At 41.4% G+C, this 21,082-nt stretch overlaps 1 protein-coding gene and 1 pseudogene across 1 annotated transcript in view; both read right to left on the bottom strand.

Moving 5' to 3' along the window:
- The window catches only part of Ccdc192 (coiled-coil domain containing 192), a 197,464-nt gene that overhangs the window by 72,273 nt on the left and 104,109 nt on the right, over positions 1 to 21,082 (bottom strand).
- Positions 9,977 to 10,567, bottom strand: LOC116087193 (annotated as a pseudogene).

The following is a 21,082-nucleotide window of genomic DNA, read 5'->3' as shown; positions in this document are numbered from 1 at the left end:
TGTATATAAAACTGGTTTTGGAGTGATATGGGGAGGCATCTGTAAGATGGTTGCTGTAGTAACTCCTAGAGAACCTAGAAATTCAATGAAAGGTTTGATAAGTCCAGCTAATAACGTGGACAAGCTGTTGTTAACGTCCCTTTGTTGCTCTTGTAAGGGGATTATCACATTTCTTTCTTTTTATCTATCTATCTATCTATCTATCTATCTGTCTGTCTGTCTGTCTGTCTGTCTGTCTGTCTGTCTGTCTATCTATCTATCTATCATCTATCTATTGTTTCTTTATTAGCTGGCAATCAACATCACATTTCTGAGTCATATGGCATGGCAGAGGAGGTTAGTCAAATGAAACTCTCCTACAAAGTATTTTGAAGGAAAAACACAAATGAAAACTGAAAGTTAGCTGGTAATCGAAGAATTGCTATACAGCAGTTGCTATAGGTCCCAGGGCTCAGCATGGCATAGGTGCTTGTTGAAGGCCATGCATTGTTATACAGCAGTTACTATAGGTCCCAGGGCTCAGCATGGCATAGGTGCTTGTTGAAGGCCATGCATTGCTATACAGCAGTTGCTATAGGTCCCAGGGCTCAGCATGGCATAGGTGCTTGTTGAAGGCCATGCTGGGCCAAGAGAGTCAGATTCCAAAATCAGAATCAACATTTTTTCTAGTTCTTCACAATATCCTCTAATTTTGTTATTTTTACTCTCTCATTTGATGGGAGAACATCTATACAATATTGAAGTGGGAGTTTCTGCCTACACAATACATTTTAATTACTCCCCAAACTTAGTCAGTTTGAAATTACCAAATCTCAAAAAAGTTGTTTTTTGTTGTTTGTTCAGCAAACAACTGAACTTTGAACAGGCAAAGGACTGCTCTAAAAATCAAGTATCAATTTCTTTTCCCTGTGAGAAAAAAATTTTTTATAGATATGAGAGGTTTCCAGTTTATATTCTAGCTTCCAGAACACCAATTTAAGTGGCTAGTTAATAGAAATTACAGATGAATACAAACTAAGGAGGTATTATATGCTTTGGAAAGAATTTCCATGATTAGGGAATACTTTCTAACAAAAGAAGTATATTAAATTTTTGCACTAAAGACAATAAGCTGCCCTTCCCTTCCTGTGGCATACAGCCCATTGCCGGGAATTTTCTAGAGAGAAATGAATACTTATTGACCCTTCGCAGTACACCAGGCATAGCTCTGGGAATTTAATATGCATTGGCTCATTTCATATTTATAGCCATTCGATGTGACTGGACAATTGTTAGTCTTATTTTAGATACAGGTACTGAGTCACAGAAAGATTAAAGGGAATTGCTCAGAGTGTGAAGATTCAAATGCATGTGGTCTGTTTACATTGTACCATCTATCCCTGAGGTAAACTGCACACAGAACTCTGTGCCATGCCTAGCATGGAGCACTTCATAGTCTACACTTTTCTAATGGAAAGAAAAGTGGTATGTAGTTCCTGACTGTGGAATCCTAACACTATGAACTTGACCACAGAAAGAGACCTGGAAAGCCATATGGGACCATCAAATCCTAGAATAACATAGATTTGGGTGTTCTTTTGGAGTCGAGTTGCAGTCCTAGTACTAGAAGTAAGCATAGACGAAAATCAGCAAGTTGCTCCTATTTGTGGCTAATAAAACTGCAGGAAGCAGGTCTCAAGAGTCAGGGGTCCCCACTCTTCATCTTTGTCCCTTTTCCTATATCAATATTATGTTGCTTTCTGTCTATACGAGCTTAAGAGCAATTGGATCTGTAAGACTGGAACATAGAGCTGTGCCTAAGATTCGTCAAGTTTAAGGCTCCAGTATCAGAAATAGTAGGGCTCCATGAAAGTGTGCACAGGTGTTCATACAGAGAGAGAGGGGAGAGGGAGGGGGAAGGGGAAGGAAAGAGGGAGGGAAGGGAGAGGGGAGGGAAGAGAAAGGGGAGGGGGAGAGGAAGGAAAGGGGAGGGAAGGGAAGAGGAAGGGGGAGAGAAAGGGGGAGGGGAAGGTAGGGAAAAGGAAGGGGAGAGGGAGAAAAAGGGGGAGGGGAAGGGAGGGGACAGAGAGGGAGAGAGCTTACTCGTGATAGTATCTAACGTCTTGGTAACTTGAAAGAAATGAGCTCTGGGCTGGAGACATAGTTCAGTGGTAGGCTGCTTGCGTATTATGCTGGAGGCCGCACGTTCAAAGACCAGCACTTCACACTGCCCACCACAAGAAACAAACAGGGTCCATATCCACCAGCAAACTTGCTCTTCCCATGTTAGGCTATGTGTTCTATTACACTGTCCAAGATGTTCTGAGATCAAGGGGGGAGGTTGGCCTTTTCTTTCTTTGTGCAACACAGCCTCAGTTTCTTATGCAGAAAAGATCAGCCAAGCTGACACATCGTGAAGTTTGATAAAGAAGCTATTGAATGGTAACTACGATTTTGCCTGAGTCTAGCAAGAAGAAATCAAACTGTTCAAGGGGATCTGACAAGATGAAAGGGCGGGCAGTGCTGTGAATGCCAAGTCTACTTGGTCTCACCATTTCAAACCACACCCTATGAAAAGAGAGAGGTGCATTGTCACACCTAACAGAGCCTCGTAGGAAGCTGCTTCTCAGGCCAATTCTCCCTGGGGACAGAGAGAGCCCAAAGGGCCCAAGCTATACATGAAGCAATTTCATTTTTCTCAGCCGCACCTTTACAGGTGCTGGGGTCATTAGCAAATAGCCCCAAGTGACGTGGGTGGAAAAGATCAGAAACCAGGGAGGAGAGATTATTCACTGGTGAAAATGAATTCCCTTATCTGCCTTGTGAGAAACATACGAAGTTCCTTTAACATGGTCACAAAATAATGAAGCACTTCGCTATGCAATTACTTTATAATTGGGCAGATCTTATCTTATCTTTCCCCTCTCCCCCAGGACTTTGCCACTCTGTTTACACTTGAGGAAAGGGTTTCTTTCTAGAAGTGAATCAGCAGCTATTGGCCACCTGTGATCCACCTTGCCTCCCAAAGCAAAGGAATGCATCCAAAGGCTGGAAAACCAAGACCTAAGCATCAAGCTCTTCAATGCCTTTCAAGGTTTCTTCCTGTAATTCAGACAGCCTAGTCAAATAGATATTCCCAGTCAGTGGCTCTTTTTACACACTCCACTTTGGCCCCAAAGTGGTAAGCAACAGAGGGCACCTGCACGACAAGTACACGTGCTGACCTTAAAACACTTTTGCAGTGGGCAAGAAATTCAAGCAGAAAAGAGAAAAGTAGTCTTAGGCTGGGGACGGTGACTGTGGAGCACAAACACCTGCAGACAATGCACAGGGAAGTCAGAGAGAGCAGCTAAGTGAGGACTGCCTCTCTGTGTACATTGTTTCCCCATGCAATGCGACATTTCCAAACAGTCACTATCTTACAACAGAAATTCTTTTCTAAAAAGTTTTATAAGTTAATTTATGTTTTACACTCCATATTCCATTGCTCCCCCCCAATTCATCCTCTGACTGCCCCACATCCCACAACTCCTCCCCAGCCCCCCTGTCTTCACGTAGATGTCCCCCCCAACCCCACCTGATCTCTAAACTCCCTGGGGCCTCCAGTCTCTTGAGGGTTAGGTGTATCATCTCTGAATGAACACAGACCCAGCAATCCTCTACTGTACGTGTGTTGAGGGCCTCATATCAGCTGGTGTGTGCTATCTGTTTGGTGGTCCAGTGTTTGAGAGATCTCGGGGGTTCAGATTAATTGAGACTGCTGGTGCTCCTACAGAACTGCCCTTCTCCTCAGCTTCTTCCAGCCTTTCCTAATTCAACCACAGGGGTCAGCAGCTTTTGTCCATTGGTTGGGTGCAAATATCTGCATCTGACTCTTTCAGCTGCCTATTGGATCTTTTGGAGGGCAGTCATGCTAGGTCCCTTTTTGTGAGCACTCCATAACCTCAGTAATAGTTGAGGCCTTGGGATCTCCCCTTGAGCTGGATCCCTTTGGGCCTGTCACTGGAACGTCTTTTCCTTAGGCTCCTCTCCATTTCCATTCCTGTAATTCTCTCAGACGGGAACAATTATGGGTTAGGCTCAGAATGAAACCCGTAGGCTCTCATGTGAAAAGTTTTTTTTTATGTTAAAATGTGTAACGGTGAGTGGTTTAGAAATTGTTGAGGAATGTATGCGTTACGAGTCTAACTGCCTGTATTATTATTTTGAGTTTTGATTCTTTACAGGAGGAATTTCTGAGATCCCAGTCAATTCTTGAGAGTGACTCATCCTAGTACATAATTTTATCGTAAAAGCTGCAAGTCATCTACTTAATAGCTACAATTAAATGAGTAATTTGTCAGTTCTTTAAATTTTCAGTTGCTTTGATCTGATGGATCTGGAACAAAAATAGTTTCATAGGGGCCAATGAGCTAAAGACTTATTAGCAGGTTTACTGCAAGTGCTCTTTGAAAGTAGAGTTCCCTGAACCTAGAGGTAATTGTGGGCAGTGCGATGCATATCTGGAGTCCTAGGGGTGATTGTGGGTAGTGCGATGCACATCTGGAGTCTTAGGGGTGATTGAGGGCAGTGTGATGCACATCTGGAGTCCCATCTTCTCAGAAGACTCAAGAAGGTGAATGAAATGAGCCCAGAGTTCATGGCCAGCACGGGCAATGCAGAGAGGTCCAAGTTCTTGAAAAATAAAAACTGTGGAAGATAAAGGAGTAGAGGTGAGGGAAGGAGTCACCCTGGCTTGCCATTCATTATATCTCCTGAAACTTATCCTTTCTTCTCTGAAGACACAGCGCAGCACTCAGGTCTCAACATTCAGCAATAAATTCATGCAATACTATTTAGAGAAACTCTCTGGTTTGCCTCATGAAATCACATTTCTTGGTGTTGAGATCAAACTGTTGGGATTTATGCATAGCTGTTTTAAAATAGTGCTTAAAGCAAGTTACTTTCAACATTTGTCCTGTGTGTGAATTGGTTTGCCCAGCATGACCTGATAAAAAATGCGCTCGGCACCTGTGGCGAGAGCATGAGGTGTGGAAGCGAGGGAGGATGCTGGTGGTGAGGTAAACTTTGGCTTTGGAGGTATTAGCAAGTTTCAGATTGCATATTTTAACAAGTCTAAACAAATACTCTTGCTAGAAAACAACTCATCAGATGGAAATTATTCCTTGGCTTTGTGGGTCTTAAGGGGGTCTTCCTGACCTGTTAATTTATTCTCTACAAGGTGCCTCCTCTAATTCCATTACAAATCTATCAGGGTGATGATTGTACAGGAGTCTGAACTCCTTGGTAAAGATCTGTAATTGGCTATAGGAATCATGACTAGTAGGTCTCGATGCCTGTTCCCATCAACACACCCTTGCCTTAGACGTGCCAGGATAGCAGCAGGGAGGGAACCGTGTGGACTTGGCTGAGTATCACTTGCCACATCTCTAACTCGTTATGCCACAATTTCCCAGAGTCAGAGATAGTAAGATTTAGGGATAATCATGCCAGTTGTTTGTCAATAAAAGGCTGAAGATTTCACAACAGACTCATGATAAATTACCTGTTTTCCTCTTGACCCAGAAAATTGATATATGTTTGTCAAGTCTGGCTAAATCGGCATAAACAACAGTCACTTAGGAAGAGGAAACCTTAAATGAAGAACTTTCTTCCAATGGATTGGCCTACGAGCACCGATTGATGATTGATGTGGGAGGGCCCTGCCCACCGTGGGCAGGGCCACCCTTAGGCAGGTGATCCTGGGATATATCAGAAAGCAGGCTGAGCTGGCTCTAGGAACAAAGCAGTAAGTAGTGTTCCTGCATGGCCTCTGCTTCAGTTTCTGCTCCAGCTTTCTGCCTTGGCTTCACTGGATGATGATGGACTGTAAGCTGTGAACTGAAATGCATCCTTTCTTTCCCAAGTTGATTTTCGGTCATGGTGTTTATCACAGGAACAGAAAGAAAACTGCATTACTATGGGAACCATATTTACCGAGTTCTGGTTTAGAATTGAACATCCAGATACTCGTTTGAAATAGTGAAAGCAACACTAGCCTGACAGAACGGTGCCCAGAAATACATCCTTGGGTACCAAAGACTGAATCTGAAACTCTTGGATGAGAGTAAGGCTGAACCAGAACCAGCCAACCAGGCAAGTATGAAGCCAAAATTCAGGGTATGCGCAAGACATGCTTTTTATTGCAAAAATGAATGAGGAGACTAACAAGATGCCCCTTTATTTTGTTCAAATGCCACACGTCAAAGTTGATGCTGACTTCTGTTTTCTCTTCCTTGGTTCTGCATGTATAGGTGAGTCTTCTCCATCAGCAGTGTAATGGAGAAGTGCACCTTGCAATGGAGAGCGCAGCATGTCCATAGTCTTAACCTCTCGGAAGCAGATAGTGCAGTAGCGTCAAGTACAGAGATGTCATGGGCTACCAATTTCCAGGTCTCTTCCATCTTGCAAAACCTAGAGCTTTCATTTCCTCTTTTCTTCTTCCCTGGGCAGCCATAATTTCTCTTTCTGTTTCTATGAATTGACTATTTTGGTTACCTCGTGGAAAAAAAAGATGATGGCTTAGCACATTATCTTCAAGGCTTGCTCATACTGAAACGGATTAGAAGTCTTGTCACGTTTAAAGAAGAATAAAATTCTATGGCATGAGTAGGTTATATGCTTTCTTTTCTTTAACATGGTGTGTGTGTGTGTGTGTGTGTGTGTGTGTGTGTGTGTATTTGTGTGTTTTGGGAGGTGTGCATGCCACATACATAGAGGTGAGAGGACAATTGTATGTAAAAAAAAAAAAATTCTTCTACTTTTATGTGGGTCCCAGGGATCAAATTCAGGTTACCAGACTTGTATCAGAGCCTTTGCACTCTAAATCACCTGGCCCTAGGCACTATTTTATTTAACCATTGATTCATCTAAGCACATAGATTTGTTCCACTGTTGCATTGTGTAGAGGATCTCTTTCTCTCGCCCTCTTCTCTCTCCATATAAATATTTATTCTGAGATTATATAACAACATTTCTCTCTTCCCTTTCCTCTTCCCACATTACCCGATATACCTCTTTTTGCTTTCTTTCAAATTTGTGACCTAGTTTTTCATTAAGTTATTGATACCTATATGCATATGTAAATGTATGTGTATGTGTATATGCATATGTATATGTAAGTATATGTATACATATATTATATGTATATATTTACATATGTGTGTGTATTCCTAAATGTAACCTGCTCAGTCTACATATGTTACTTGTATGTTTTCAGGGCTGATCATTTGACTCAGGGCTGGCGTTGTGTGTGTGGGAGCTATTTCTCCCACTCTCAGCATTCCTTAGTTGCCTATAGTTCTTTATGTAGGGTTGAGGCCTCCTGGGCTTTTCCTCATAGAGAATAGTTCTTGAAATGGTGATCATAATAGTACAGCAATTATAATAATTTTATAGGTGTACTGAATCATTTTATCTTATATTATAAAGCTCATTTGAATTTTCCCCAAATACTTTATTTTTTGCCTTTGTAATCAATTAAAAAATTGTTTTCAAAATGGGAAGGAATTAGAAGTCATCTTAGATCTCATTGCATGATTCTGGTAATTCTTATTGGTATATACTTGAACTTGTGGGGATCCTCCTGCCTCAGTCTCCTGAGTACTAGAATTACAAGCATGTATAGTCACACCCAGATCACTAATTCTATGCATTTGGGGTATGATATGCTTATTTCTTGACTTATGTAATATAATGTACATGGATCAAATCAGGCGAATTAGTATTTTCATTATTTATTATTTATGTTTTAAACTTCCAAACTTCTATTTTCTTGCTGAATAAATAATAAATTATTATGAACTATGCTCTTCCTAGTGTGTTGTAGCCCATTGGAACCCAGCTCTCCTATGTAACTGTATTTTTAAGACACTTGTTACTCAGTCTTTCTCTTCACCCTCCCTGGTCTCTATCCTGACACTGAAGACCACTATCTTATTTTCTCCTTATGAGCTCGTGTCTTTAGCTTCCACATATTACCAAGGGCATGAATTATTGGTCTTCCCATGGCTGGTTTATTTCACCTTAACTGTTTCCTGAAGTACTGTTCATGTTGCAGCAAATGATATGATTTTATTTTTTACAGAGGAATAATATTTAATTGGGTATATTTTTAACATTTTTTATTATTGATCCATCTATTGATAAATACTTTAGGCAATGCCGTAGTTTGGCTACCAAGAGTAGTGTTTCCATAACCATGGAAGTATGTGTGCCTCGTCGATGCATCAGTTTTGTCTCTTTTGGATGTACACCCAGTGGTAGGATTCCTAGATGACATATTAATCCTGTCCTATATGAGCCACCACACTGTTTTCTACCAGGAGTGAATGGGTTTCTATTCCTTCTCATCCTTATCTGTTTTCTTGGTAAAGTTACTATAAATGAGATGAGATGACTGATATCCCATTTCCTGATGGTTAGTGATACTAAGCATTTTTTTTTTTTTAATATTTATATATCTGTTCTGGAGAAAATGTCTGTTTAGATTACTTGGCCATTTTAATGGGATTGTTTGGGGTATTCTGCTGTTGAGATTTCTGTGTTAGTTCTTTGCATATTAATCCTTTATCTGATGCCCAACTATTCATTCACTTGGTTGACTATTTTCTTTGCTATGAAGACATTTCTTAGTTTGACTTAATCCTCTTTTCAATAATTGTTTTAACTATAGCTTAAGACTAAAGGCTGGGTACTTTATAAAGAGGAGAGGTTTATTTAGCTCATAGGTTTGAAAGGTCAAGGGTATCAACTTGCTCCGTTCTACTGAGAATTTTATGGTGGATGGTGCCATAAAGGTGTGAGTTTGTGCAAGAAGGAGAGATCACATCGCTAGACAGGAAGCCAAGAGGAGTGTCCAGGTTTGTTATTTTATGATAACCTTCTCACAGGATTAGTTTACTGTCCTAAGAGGACATTGCTAGTTCCTTTGAGGAATGTACGGCGGGTGATTCAAGGGCTCTACAAAAGACACTTCGTCTCTCAACATCGCCAGGTTAGGAACCATGTCTGAACTGCTCAGACTCTATGGGACAAATCACACCCAAACTGGAGCAAAAGGCTCTTTTGTCTGGTTTGGCTTTTGTTGCGTTTTTGCTTACAGGGTCTCATCTCAATTCTGTCTTCTATCAGTGTCCTTAATTGTTTCTCCTATATCTCATCCAGTAGCTTTATGGTGATTGTTTTAAATCACCGATTTATAAGGTAGCTTTTTCTTAGACGTCTGACCTAAAGCCTTCCCGTGTCTTATGAAGTCGGCTTAGGTTGCCGTTGTGTCTGGCATTGGTTTTATTTAGAAACATAAACCTAATGACAGCAGGGAGGCTGGGGTCCTTATGCAGCCATAATCCAGTGCACTAGACTAGGAAACTGGTGAAAAGCTATTAGTTGGGTGTAGTCTTTCTTTCATCTACTCTTTCAAAATAGAAATGCCAAGATTTTCCCTCTTTTATCTTCATCTCACACACAGTGTGTGTGTCGGGGGAATTTACTGAACATATAGGCTCAAGTTTCTCTCTAAGTCAGCTTCAATTAAAGTTGGGATGGGATTTTAATCTGCACTTTAGGCTTCCTGGTAAGTCCTGTGGAGGCTAAGGTGAGGAGAATCTGTGGGGAAAGATCCAGATGCTGGCCACAAAAGCTGCAGGAGCACTCTGTGAACAGCAGTGTGCCTGCACACACTAGGGCACTTATGCAACCAGGAGTGAGTCTCTGAGAGTAGGGATATCTCCACTAATTTGCATATGGAGATATTCCCATAAAACCTGAGTCCAGGTAATTTGGGTGGGCCAATTTTAGTAGTTAAAGCAGAGGAATCTCTGATTTTGGAAATCATCGTATAGAGTCAGACTTCTTTTTTTTTTTTTTCTCTTCAATATGTAAGTCCTTTATTGTCCTCAAAGAGCCCAGATTGTACTTGTGATCAGGATCTTATTAGTGGAGTTAGAAAACTGAGGCCTCACTTGTCAGCCTGCTGCATGGTTCCCTTCTCAGATACATAGATGCCATCCAAAAAACTTTCTGATATCCTTATTCTTAACTGTTGTCGCTTGCTGAATCAGAGCCACTGAATTTGAAACAAGTTCCATATCATTTCCTTCAAGGATTAATTCATCTTTCTGGGCTTGAGAGACAGAACAGGCAACACCTGTCCTCATCCGAACTCTGTGGATGCATTTCTCACCCAAGACATTTCAGACTTCAACCATAGACCCATTCTCCTGGATAACGACATTGATGGGGAAGTGAGCATGCACAGACCTTATCTCATAATGGAAGCCCAGTGTGACACCCTTGATCATGTTCTGAACATGGCTGCAGATGGTTCTGACAGTGGCCAGCTCCTTTCTGTTACCCCACCATTTGTCAACCCGGAGCCTTTTCTTTTTCTTTCCAAGAAGACTCAGCTCTACATTGATGTGATTGAAGTCCCTCGGCAGAGTTCCCCTGGGGCCCTTCACAATGACTGTGCACCCCTTCAGAGTGATGTCAACATTTTCTGGGATGTCGACAGTCTGACTTCTGAGAGTGGTTTTCATGCTCGCAGTAGATGGGAAAAATGGCTCAGGGGTTAAGAGCATTGGTTGTTCTTCCAGAGGACCCAGGTTGGATGCCCAGCACCCGCGTGATGGCTCCCATCTGTAACTCCAGTTCCAGAGGATCTAATGGCCTCTCTGGGTACAGCACTACATGTACACAGTGACATACATGCAGGAGAAATACCCATATGCATAAAAGATAAAGAGAGTTAGACTTCTTAGTGTAAGGATGGAGACATAGTTATGACAGGCAATCTGCACCCAGACGCTCAGAACTCCAGCACATTCTCCCTCCTCTTGAGCACAGCACTTCTTTCTTCTATTCTCAGTTCTCACTCATGACTGCTGATAACTTTCCCAGGTCACACTAGCTAAAGAAAATTCCTATGCCTGCCTTGTTCAGAGTCATGCTATCTCCGTAAGCTTCAAAGAGACCTACCAGGAGAATTCTAAGTCCATTTTTATTTTACCTCTGACAGCGACAAGATCTGAGACAAGTGCCTCTTCTTGTTTTCCAGTGCCAAATGGAAAAATTTGACACCACTTTGGGGTTTATAAGCGGATGAATAAACTCACACGGATTAAATGGTTTGTGACTCCAGTTCAAAGCAAGGTTGAAAGTGGTTGCTTAAAGAATCCTTTAAGGAACTCTCCTTTTAAAAGCTTTAAGAGGTTTGTTGATTTTTCTTACTTAAAAAGCAACCCAAGAGCTGGGCAGGGAGTCCCAGGTTTAGAGTCCTAGCATTTGGGAGGTAGAGGCAGGAGCGTAAGGGGCTCACGGTCTTCTTAGCAACATGTAAAGTTTAAGGTCAGCGTGGGATATATAAGATTCTGTCTCAAAAGGAAAAAACAAAGGATGAGAGAGAGATAGAATCCAAACAAGAACATAACTCCCACCAAGCAATTATCCTATTACTACTAATAAGAGTCTGAAAGTATTTTGCATATTCAAATGTTCATATGTATGTATATGTATATGTAGAGGCATAGGGTTTGTGTATGTGCCACATGTGTATGTGCATGGCATTTAAATGGCTATGAATTGAATCCAGGGCCACATTCCTCCTAGTTAAACTCTCTATCACTCGGCTACAATCATAGTTCACATGTAAATATATTTTAAACTCGTATACAGGAATATAGCCGAGTTGGTAGAGTGTTTGCTTGGTATTTATAAGTCCTTGGCATAGATCCTTAGACTTGAAGAAAGAAAAAAAAATATATAGATATAGAACAAGTCTGAAGTAGAATTACGTAAAAGCAAATCGAGAGTGAATGAAAGCCATGGTAATGAAAGTGTATGTATGTATGTATGTATGTATGTATGTATGTATGTATGTATATGTATATGAAACCATAGGATAGATATAACAGACTTAATAAGCTGGCATATGATTAGGGTATGTGTGTGAGGGAAAATATGTAAGTTATGTAAGAACCCTCTAAAATTAGAATAGTACAGGAATACCTAAATGCAGTTGCACATCTCGGATTTGACTTTTTTCTCTTCTAGCTGTGGGAGGATCACTGTGAATGCACAGGGTGAGCCTATAGTTTGTCTCTGCAGCCTTTGCAGATTGAGATTAGGAGTGGGCAAATGCTTGGTGCAGAGATAGGTGAAGCACGCATTTGTTTGTCACAGATAGACTCAGCAAATGAATACTGGGGTGAATGGGAAAATCGCAGTCCCTTGATCGTGTTCAGAGTCTGTTAGGTAGTGTTTAGTCTGTTTAGTTATGAAAGCATACTAAAACCAATGCATGTACACTCCATCGACAACTTTAACAACTGTCATGAAGGAGGGACATACATCCAAATAGATTTTTATAAAAGAAGTCACTTCACTAAGGATATTGGAAACTTGGAAACTTCCTTCATAGTATAAGGAGATATGAAAGAAAAGATGCTAATAGGTCTAAATAGGACAAAAGCACATTGGATTGGATTAAACAGAATGTGTACAGTTTTGTGATAGAGAGACAAAGGATGAGAGGAGAGTCTGGAAGAAACCCAGGAGATGTCCAGTTGAGAGAGTGAGAGGCTGTGGAGACAGATAGGAGCCCTGTGGGTGATGCCGAGAACAGTAAGAGGGAACTGAAATAATTTATGCGAGCGATCAATATGACAACATTTATAATTTACTAATTACAGCAGCTGACAGGGATCCAGCATATACTCTAAACTAGGCATCACTCTGGGTACTTGTCATGTATCATCTTATTCTCACATAGAACAACTCATTGGGAAGATGCTTTTGATGTTCTCATAATACAAGCAAGCAGCCTGGTAGCTACCACACGGAGGGTTAACCGGGGACACAAACCTTGCTGGATTACATTGTCTAATTGTTTGGTCAAACACAAGCTCAGATGGTGACATAAATTTACCTGTGGATATGATTATCATTTACAATCACTTGCCTTTAAGTAAAGAATATTATAATGTGGATGGGCCCTGAAGCAATCATATGAAGCCCTCAAAAGAGAGAGAGAAGATTCAAGTTTCTTGAACAAAAAGCAATCTCCTGCCTCAAGACACCACCACAGAAACCCTATCGGAGTTTTCAGCTCACTGTTTCAAACTGAAGAATGAAGCTTAACACTGAGCTCCAACGATGACTACAGGCTTAGCTGAGGTTCACTAGAGTTGGTTACTCAAGGTAATAAATAATGGGATGGTGACATAGAGTCGGATGTCACTGAAATGTGCGGCTCTTAAGACTACCACGTCTCCTGGGATTGTATATGCATGATTTAGGTTTGCCTCATTTGTACCCCATCTTTTCTTAATATGAGAAAATACTGTAGAAATCTCTCTCTCGTGAGGCTGAACGGGTGTCTCTCTCAGGAACTAACTCTACATTCTTGTTGGCCTTACCATGATTAAAAATAAAGGAGTCGTTAGACATATCCTTTGTGCTCTAAACTTTGCAAAGATTAGAGTAACTAAACCAAATGCAAAGGAGAGTGGTGTCCTCAGAGGGATGATAGGTTTTGGGTAAACCAAACTGTCTTTAGTAAGAGAAGGCAAAGTGAAGGAGAAGAAACAGTGATCTTTGAAGCCTGAATTGGTTGTTATAGAAAGCATTTTTTTCCCCACACAAAATAGTTATTCCTGACTTTAAGGCTTAGAGAAGGAAACACAGAACTAGTGTTCAGATGTAATTTCAACTGTTAAGTTTTGAATGGCCATAAAACTGGTTTAATTTTTTATAACCATAAATATTTACAACCCCCGACATATCACAGCCCATCTAGAACCAATTCCTGGAACACGAAGTTCTCTGGCACACCAGTTGGTAAACCTTGAGGTAGAGACGCAGTTACATGGATGCGTGGAATCCGGACAAGCCATTTCATTTCACCCAAGCTTTGTAATCTTGTTCAAATATTGACAAGAAGGATCAAGTTAAAAGGATGTAATTTAAGCATACAAGAAAGGAATGAATAGTTGGTAATCTAAGATTCCTGAGATGGTGAGAGAGGACTGGACTCAAAGCTACATGAATATTGTCTCAGAAGACTTAGGCATCCCTGTCTGTGTAGTGACAGGAGAGCAAATAGTCCCATTTAATAACATTTCTCAGGGACATTTCCTACTCTCTGATAAGTGGTTCACCGTTGTAAATCAGAAACTAACACAAGAGAAAGAATTTATGGCCAAAAAACCCCAGAGAGTGACGATTACAGCCCTGGACCCAACAAGAAGAGATGGGCAGTAGCTAGACAACTACAGGATCCTCCAGCAGAGTCTCAGACACCCCCACATGTGACAGGTGACACTGAGGTGACAGGTGCATGCCATGGCTTCTGCTGACTCTGCTGTTTTGCAAGGTGCAGTTTGCCGCTCCCCACTTCATTTCTCCAGTCTCCATCTCTGCATCTCCAATTTCCAACTCACAGACTCAGGAAGGTACACACCAGTCTGGTCATATTTTCTTCTCCTTGGCTGTAAGGGAAGCTGGGAAGTGATAAGTTGGTTGGCTTAGAGAGTGGGCTCTGCTTTCCCTTAAGGTCCTTTCATAGGAGAATGGTTTAGAGTTCTGGGTAGTAAAGTATGTCCACGACTCATGGAGAACCCGTGTGGGAATTAGTCACAGTGCCCTATCAAGGCAGCTATTATCTTTAGGTATTAGTTATATGAGTATGTTTGAGAGGATCACAAACGGTGATCACATCCTCAAGAGGTGCTGAGGATGGAGTATTGCTAGACAAATGTTCTAATAGCCAAGATGCATCCTCAGTGAGGATTTTTTCCCCAAATATTCTTTCTCTAGGGGAAATCCTTTCCTGAGTAAAGGAGCTCAGTCAAGCAAGTGTTTGAATGTAGCCACATTTGGCACTCCCTTCCTTCTCTGCCTGGAGCCCTTGTCCAGGTCTATGGACTGTCCCTGATGACTTCACCTGCAAGATAAGGAGATTAGATGTGATCATAAAACCACTTGAAAAAAAATGACAGAACCAGGCGGCTGCATTGATGCCAGGCTCTATAATCCGTGAGGCTTTTATTTTATAACCAATCCTAACATCATAAACAATTGCCCTCCATCCAGCGGACAGATGTTATCGGCTAAACCCTTTTAAAATTCTTTTGCTATTATTCTTTAGGTAGGGATCCAAGTAGGTAGCAAGTAGATTAGTGAGATGAATACAGTCTAGTTTTCACTCCATGTATAGAGGTCTTATTTGGGTCTTCTTAGTCTCCTGCCATGAGAGAATCTTCTTCAAAGAAATGTTCTCCAGATAGAAACTCCTGGCTTGAACCACTCTAGGAATCAGGAGGGGGCTTGGTAGAAGGCTTCACTGAGCCAAGGATTTGCGTCTTCTCTGGTCACATGGTATTTCTACTCATATCTTTATATGCTTTATTAGTGTCTAATTCCCCCAGCCACATAAACCACTTAGTTAGCAACACTTTAGCTTTTGCAAGTTGATGAATCTCACAATGGAATTTGATCCTTACAGGAGCAATGCCAACTCTATCTGCATCTTAGAATTTCAGAGGCCATCTTTTCATCATTCTTCAGCAAAAATGAGCCTTGTTTGCTAGTCCTCTTGAGGCATCCCTAGACCAGAATGGCAAAACGCAGTCGGTACTCCATCCCTGGAAGCTGTGGATTGTAACTAAGATTATGAAACTGTGGACATAAAACTTGAAGGAGGGTCCTGGGAGCTGAATAAGGCCATCTACACATCTTAACTTGAACTAAACTCAAGATAGAATACAGATAAGAAGTTTTAATATTTACATAGACACGTGTATCATATATGGAGGTTTTGTTTGTTCTTTGTTGTATATTTTTGTATAGAGGTCAGGGGACAACCTCCTGAGATAATCCTCAGACACTGTCCGCTACTTTTTTTTTTTTTTTTTTTTTTTTTTTTTTAATGAGACAGGGTTGGAGCATCTCTAGAAGGCTAGGGTGGCTAGTCAGCAGTCCACCTGTTGCCTCCTCTTTTATCTGGGGATTACAAACATGCATCTGGGGATTACAAGCATGCATCATTTAGCCCAGCATTTTTGTGTGGTTTATGGAGGTCAGATTCAAGTACCTGTACTTGCAAAGCAAGCACTATATCGACTGGGTCATTTCCATAGCCCCAAGATTTTATTTTTATTATATATTCTTTTTCTGAAAGAACTAGAGTTCCTCAAATTTACATAAATAATGGTTCACTTTCTTTCCAAAGTGAGATGCACATGTCCCTGGAGAGTTATCGACAGCTAATACTAATTACACAGTCATTTTTGTATATGTTTTATGCTCACTAACACATGAGGTCATCATAAGAAATAAATGTGTTAGAGACTCTTGCTAGCAGCCTTATTTTGTAGTTGAGGAAACCAGGCACCAGGGACTGGTTATGAGACTTAAAGAGGCCACACCCAACCAGTGGCAGAAAGCTAGCTCCAGTGTTTTCAGGCCAAAATGCTAACTCTGGTCTGAACTCTTAGTGCTGTGCCAGCATGGTGTCATGAAGAAAGCAACCCAGACTTTCCAGGAAGAAAACACAGAGACTAGAAGAGATGAGGTCAGGAATTGGATAGCCAGGGATGGGAGTCAATGTGGCTCAAGACACGAAAATACAGGCATGGAAAAAGACCCAGGAAATTGTAGACTTTATTCTCAAGTTCAGCAGTGGGTAAACTCTTTGATATTACATCCCTTGTGCAACAGTTCAAAAGCTCTCAGAATAAAAGGATGAGATTATGAGGCCATGCTAAAGTTCACGACAGAACCAAATCTAGGAGGAACTAGAAATGCTTCCCAGATGCCAACCATGGAAAGAAACAGGTTCCTGGTTAGGAACATCAAAGAGAAGAGAAACCATACTATATTTTAGCCATTAGCACATGGAAAGGAAGAGTAGGTCTGACTTGTAAAAGAGTAACTCAATTTGTTCATTGATGGTAAAATCATTAAAGGCAAAACCAGTTTTACGCAATACATATGGCTTTTTAAAAAGGGAGTGGTTAAACATCAAATAGTCAAATGAGTTGGACCACTCCATCCCTTCCTGTTTTTGTCTATGATTGGACCTTGGTTGTTACTTTTATTGACATCAAACTCAGGTCTTAATGAGCCTAGAAGAGGGACTACAGAATTTCTAGAAAAGAATGATCTTTCTGGAGAACAAATGATCCAGATAGAGGGATGCACAGGGCACTGGTCCAGGGCTCTGCTTTCAGAGGAAGTGGAATCATGTTATTATTGGAGACAGTTTGGGGGACACAGAAATTTTACTTTCCTGGCTCCCGTTGTTGCGACTACTAATTAGCACACTGTAGAAGTCTTTCTTTACTTTCCTAGACACTACCTCCAAATCTTCTCAAAGATGGATGGTAGCACAGACTACGGACAACATACACCAGATACATTTCTGGAAAAGCCTTCTGAAATTTCCTGTCTGGGCATAATTTGCTCATGTTAACCCTTTAATGGGCCTTTGAGGAACATACATAGCATCGTTCAGAAGTTAACATCCCATGGTCCAAAGTGGACAAGACTTCCTCACTGAAGCACCTACTGATGCCTGTTAGAACCTCATTCCTGTCCCAATCTCATTTTCTGATGAGAATAATAGACAAGGATTGAGAGATTCTTCAGCAGTTAAGAGCACTGGCTCCTCTTCTAGAGGACCTGGTGTTTATTTACCAGCATCTGCATGACGGCTCACACCACCAGTTCCAGGAGATTCAACGCCCTCTTCTGGCTGCCATGAATATTGTACCCACACAGCACATAGACATATGCAGGCAAACTACCCACATATTAAAAATAATTAAAACAATTTTTTTTTAAAAAAAAGATGGAGTAGCTGAGAAGTTAGAAACAACAGGCTTGTGAAAGCTATGATTTCATAATCACTAATTTGCAGATGAGTCTAAAAGTCTGGTAGATATTAGCTAAAATTTCCTTCCTAAGCAGGACAATACTCAACTGGCCAGTTACTTAAGAGTGCTTATATCATAGCCCATCCCATTTTACAGGAAAACTTGCACATCTCAGGAAGTTTCAAAATTATATTTTATGGTTATTTTTGTCTTAATTGCATTTTGAAGAGAGCTGACCATCTTAACTGTTTATAGTTTATACACATCATTACAGTGGATTTTGTTCATATTAATAGGCTATTTTCTCCTAACTATGTATAGTAAATAGTTTATTGACATGTTCTTGGCTCGTGTTTGACTTTAGAGTTAGGTTCTCTCTACATAGCCTGGCTGTCCTGAAACTCACTATGTAGACCAGGCTGACTTCAAACTCACAGAGATCCATCTGCCTCTGTGTCCCAAATGCTGGGATTAAAGGTGTGTGTCACAAAACTCAGCTGAAATTGCATTGGTTTGTTGTTGTTGTTGTTGTATTCATGAAAAGAATGGAAATATCTTTAGGTTAGATCATAACCTAAATCTCATAACCTAATAAGATCATTTTTAGGTATGTGGTTGTAAAATAATTCCATTTTTAACTTTCGGCTACCTGTAAGAAGTCCCAGAAAAGTTCTGCCCAGCTTCATGCATTCACCCTTCCAACAAATGCTAATCAAATTCTCACCCATCTAGGAACTGTTTTTGGCTTTGGGAATACTATAGAAGGCAAAAATCAAAGTTCTGATCTTTGTAGGGTTACTTTACACTAAAAAACCCAAATACTAATTTCAGGACAGATTTGTGATGCACATAAATGATAGTTCCCTCCTCGGGTCCAGTAAAATATATAGAAACCTTTCATACAATCAATATACTTATCACCTCTTTATCTTTGACTCAGTGTAATTTATACATTGAATAAAATGGGTGGATTTGTTTCCTTTTATTTTACACCAGTGTTTTTGTCTATATGCTAAGGTCTTGCTCAATCATGAAATTGTTGTAGTCATTGTCCTCGTCGTCATCATCAAGCATCATCAATCATCATCATCACCATCACTGTCATCATCATCATCATCATCATCATCATCATCACCACCACCACCACCACCACCACCACCACCACCACCACCACCACAGAGCTTACAGGAGAAACTAAAGTGTGATGAAGACAGTTTTACCTTAAGTCACACTCATCAGAAACCACAGCTGTTACATGTAAACTATCAGAACTTTGGTTTCCTTAATACCCATTGGAGACAAACAACTGTACTCAAGTATGGCCTCTCTCGCTTCCCTGGTGCAGCTCACTTCCTTTCTCACTACTTTTCTCCATAGCCTTCACTTCCCTTAACCCTTGACCATTACCCATCATCGTTTGCAGACTCATACCAGGGCTGCTGAGCCCTGCAGATCAATCTCAGGGTGTCACATTTTAATGACCTCCGGCACTCCAGGCATCCACATAATCTCAGCTGAGTCTCCCAGGGGCTCTGCAACCCCTCTGAGCCTCTCCTGCAGCATGCTGCCATCTCCATGGCGCTTGCTCACGAAACCCTAGGTTCCCTTCAGAAATCTCCCGCCTGCTTACACATGACCTTGCAACCTCCTTCCCGGAGAGACACGCAGCTGAACAACTCAGACAGGAGCTCTTTTGAGGCTAGACTACACATTCTGCGGAGCAGCTTGCTTTGTGTCTTTCTCTCCCTCTTCTAGTGGCTGCTCCCAAAGGACAGGGCCCAGAACGCTCCGTGGTCCTCCTTTGCTTTAGGCCCTATCCTCTTCCATGTGTCCAGGGTCTTTCTCCTCATCACTCTCCTCCCATGTCTTTGACTGGATCCTCTCTAGGTTCATTTTAATAGAAATGAAAGTGTCCAAGGTTAAAAACAAACGAGTCACCCCCAACTTCAACGTTCTGAGCCATCATCCTCTGCCTCTATAAGCTCCTCTCTAGGTCCACTCTCCATCTCCCACTCATGATTCACCCCTCTCTAGGTCCACTCTCCATCTCCCACTCACTACTCACTCCTCTCTAGGTCTACTCTCTATCTCCCACTCATGACTCACCCCTCTCTAGGTCCACTCTCCATCTCCCACTCACGACTCACCCCTCTCTAGGTCCACTCTCCATCTCCCACTCATGACTCACCCCTCTCTAGGTCCACTCTCCATCTTTCACTCACTACTCACCCCTCTCTAGGTCCACTCTCCATCTCCCACTCACTACTTATGCCTCTGTAGGGCAGGTCCTGTGTCCAAGGCTGACCTGAAAGTAGTATGCAGATGGAAATATACTTGAATGGGAGAATGAAATTAAATACATGGGCCACTTTCAGGTATATTTTATTATCTATACGATTGATAATAAAATGAAGGAGTCTTCCACATGACATGTGCGGATGATACGACTTCTGGGGGATAACCTATAATGGATAGTTTTAGTGGATGTAAACAAACATTGTCGAGTGGAAAGATTTAATAAACAATTACCTCCATTCCACAGAACCAATGACTGCAAACCATTCAGAAATAAAGGTTGAACCCTGAGTGGGAGGAGCTGCTGGAATGATGTCTTTCCCAGTAGAAGGCATTGATTACTCAGATAAACCTGCAATGCTCTCTCTCTCTCTCTCCTCCCTCCCTCTCCTCTTTCCAACCCTCCCCTTCTCCCTCCCTCTTTCTCTCAAGACTTGGCTGAAATGTTTAAGTAAATAGGACGGCTCTGCTGCACCTAGAAGCAGTAACTCAGCTCTCCTTATTGTGGCTGGATCCAGGAAGCATCTTTTTCGTGGTCCCTGTGTTTGTGAACATCATGCATTCTGAAGGAGAACGTACTGGCTTTGTGAAGACATCCCCCACACTTCCCATTCTGTTCTCTAGAGAAAACTTCACCTTTCTTGCTTTGCTTGGACAGTGGCATTGACTTGTTTTATGCCAAATGTGGCCTTTTCAAGTCAGGCCAACTCCTTCTTACTCTCTTGGGTTATTTATTCTTTTACACATGATCCCTCTTAAGCATGCATGGTAGCAGTGCACTCTTGCTGTCTTCAAAGAACCACAAAGAGAAGGGTGGCACCATTTGGCTTTTAAAAAAATAATAAACACATAACAAATAACAAAAGCCAATGTCTTCTGAAACGGTGGCACCAGGC

The sequence above is a fragment of the Mastomys coucha genome, unplaced genomic scaffold, assembly GCF_008632895.1.
Source record: "Mastomys coucha isolate ucsf_1 unplaced genomic scaffold, UCSF_Mcou_1 pScaffold13, whole genome shotgun sequence".
In the NCBI taxonomy this organism is placed as follows: Eukaryota; Metazoa; Chordata; class Mammalia; order Rodentia; family Muridae; genus Mastomys; species Mastomys coucha.
Note: the sequence above shows the minus strand (reverse complement) of the source record. Positions and strands in the feature narration are given on the sequence as shown.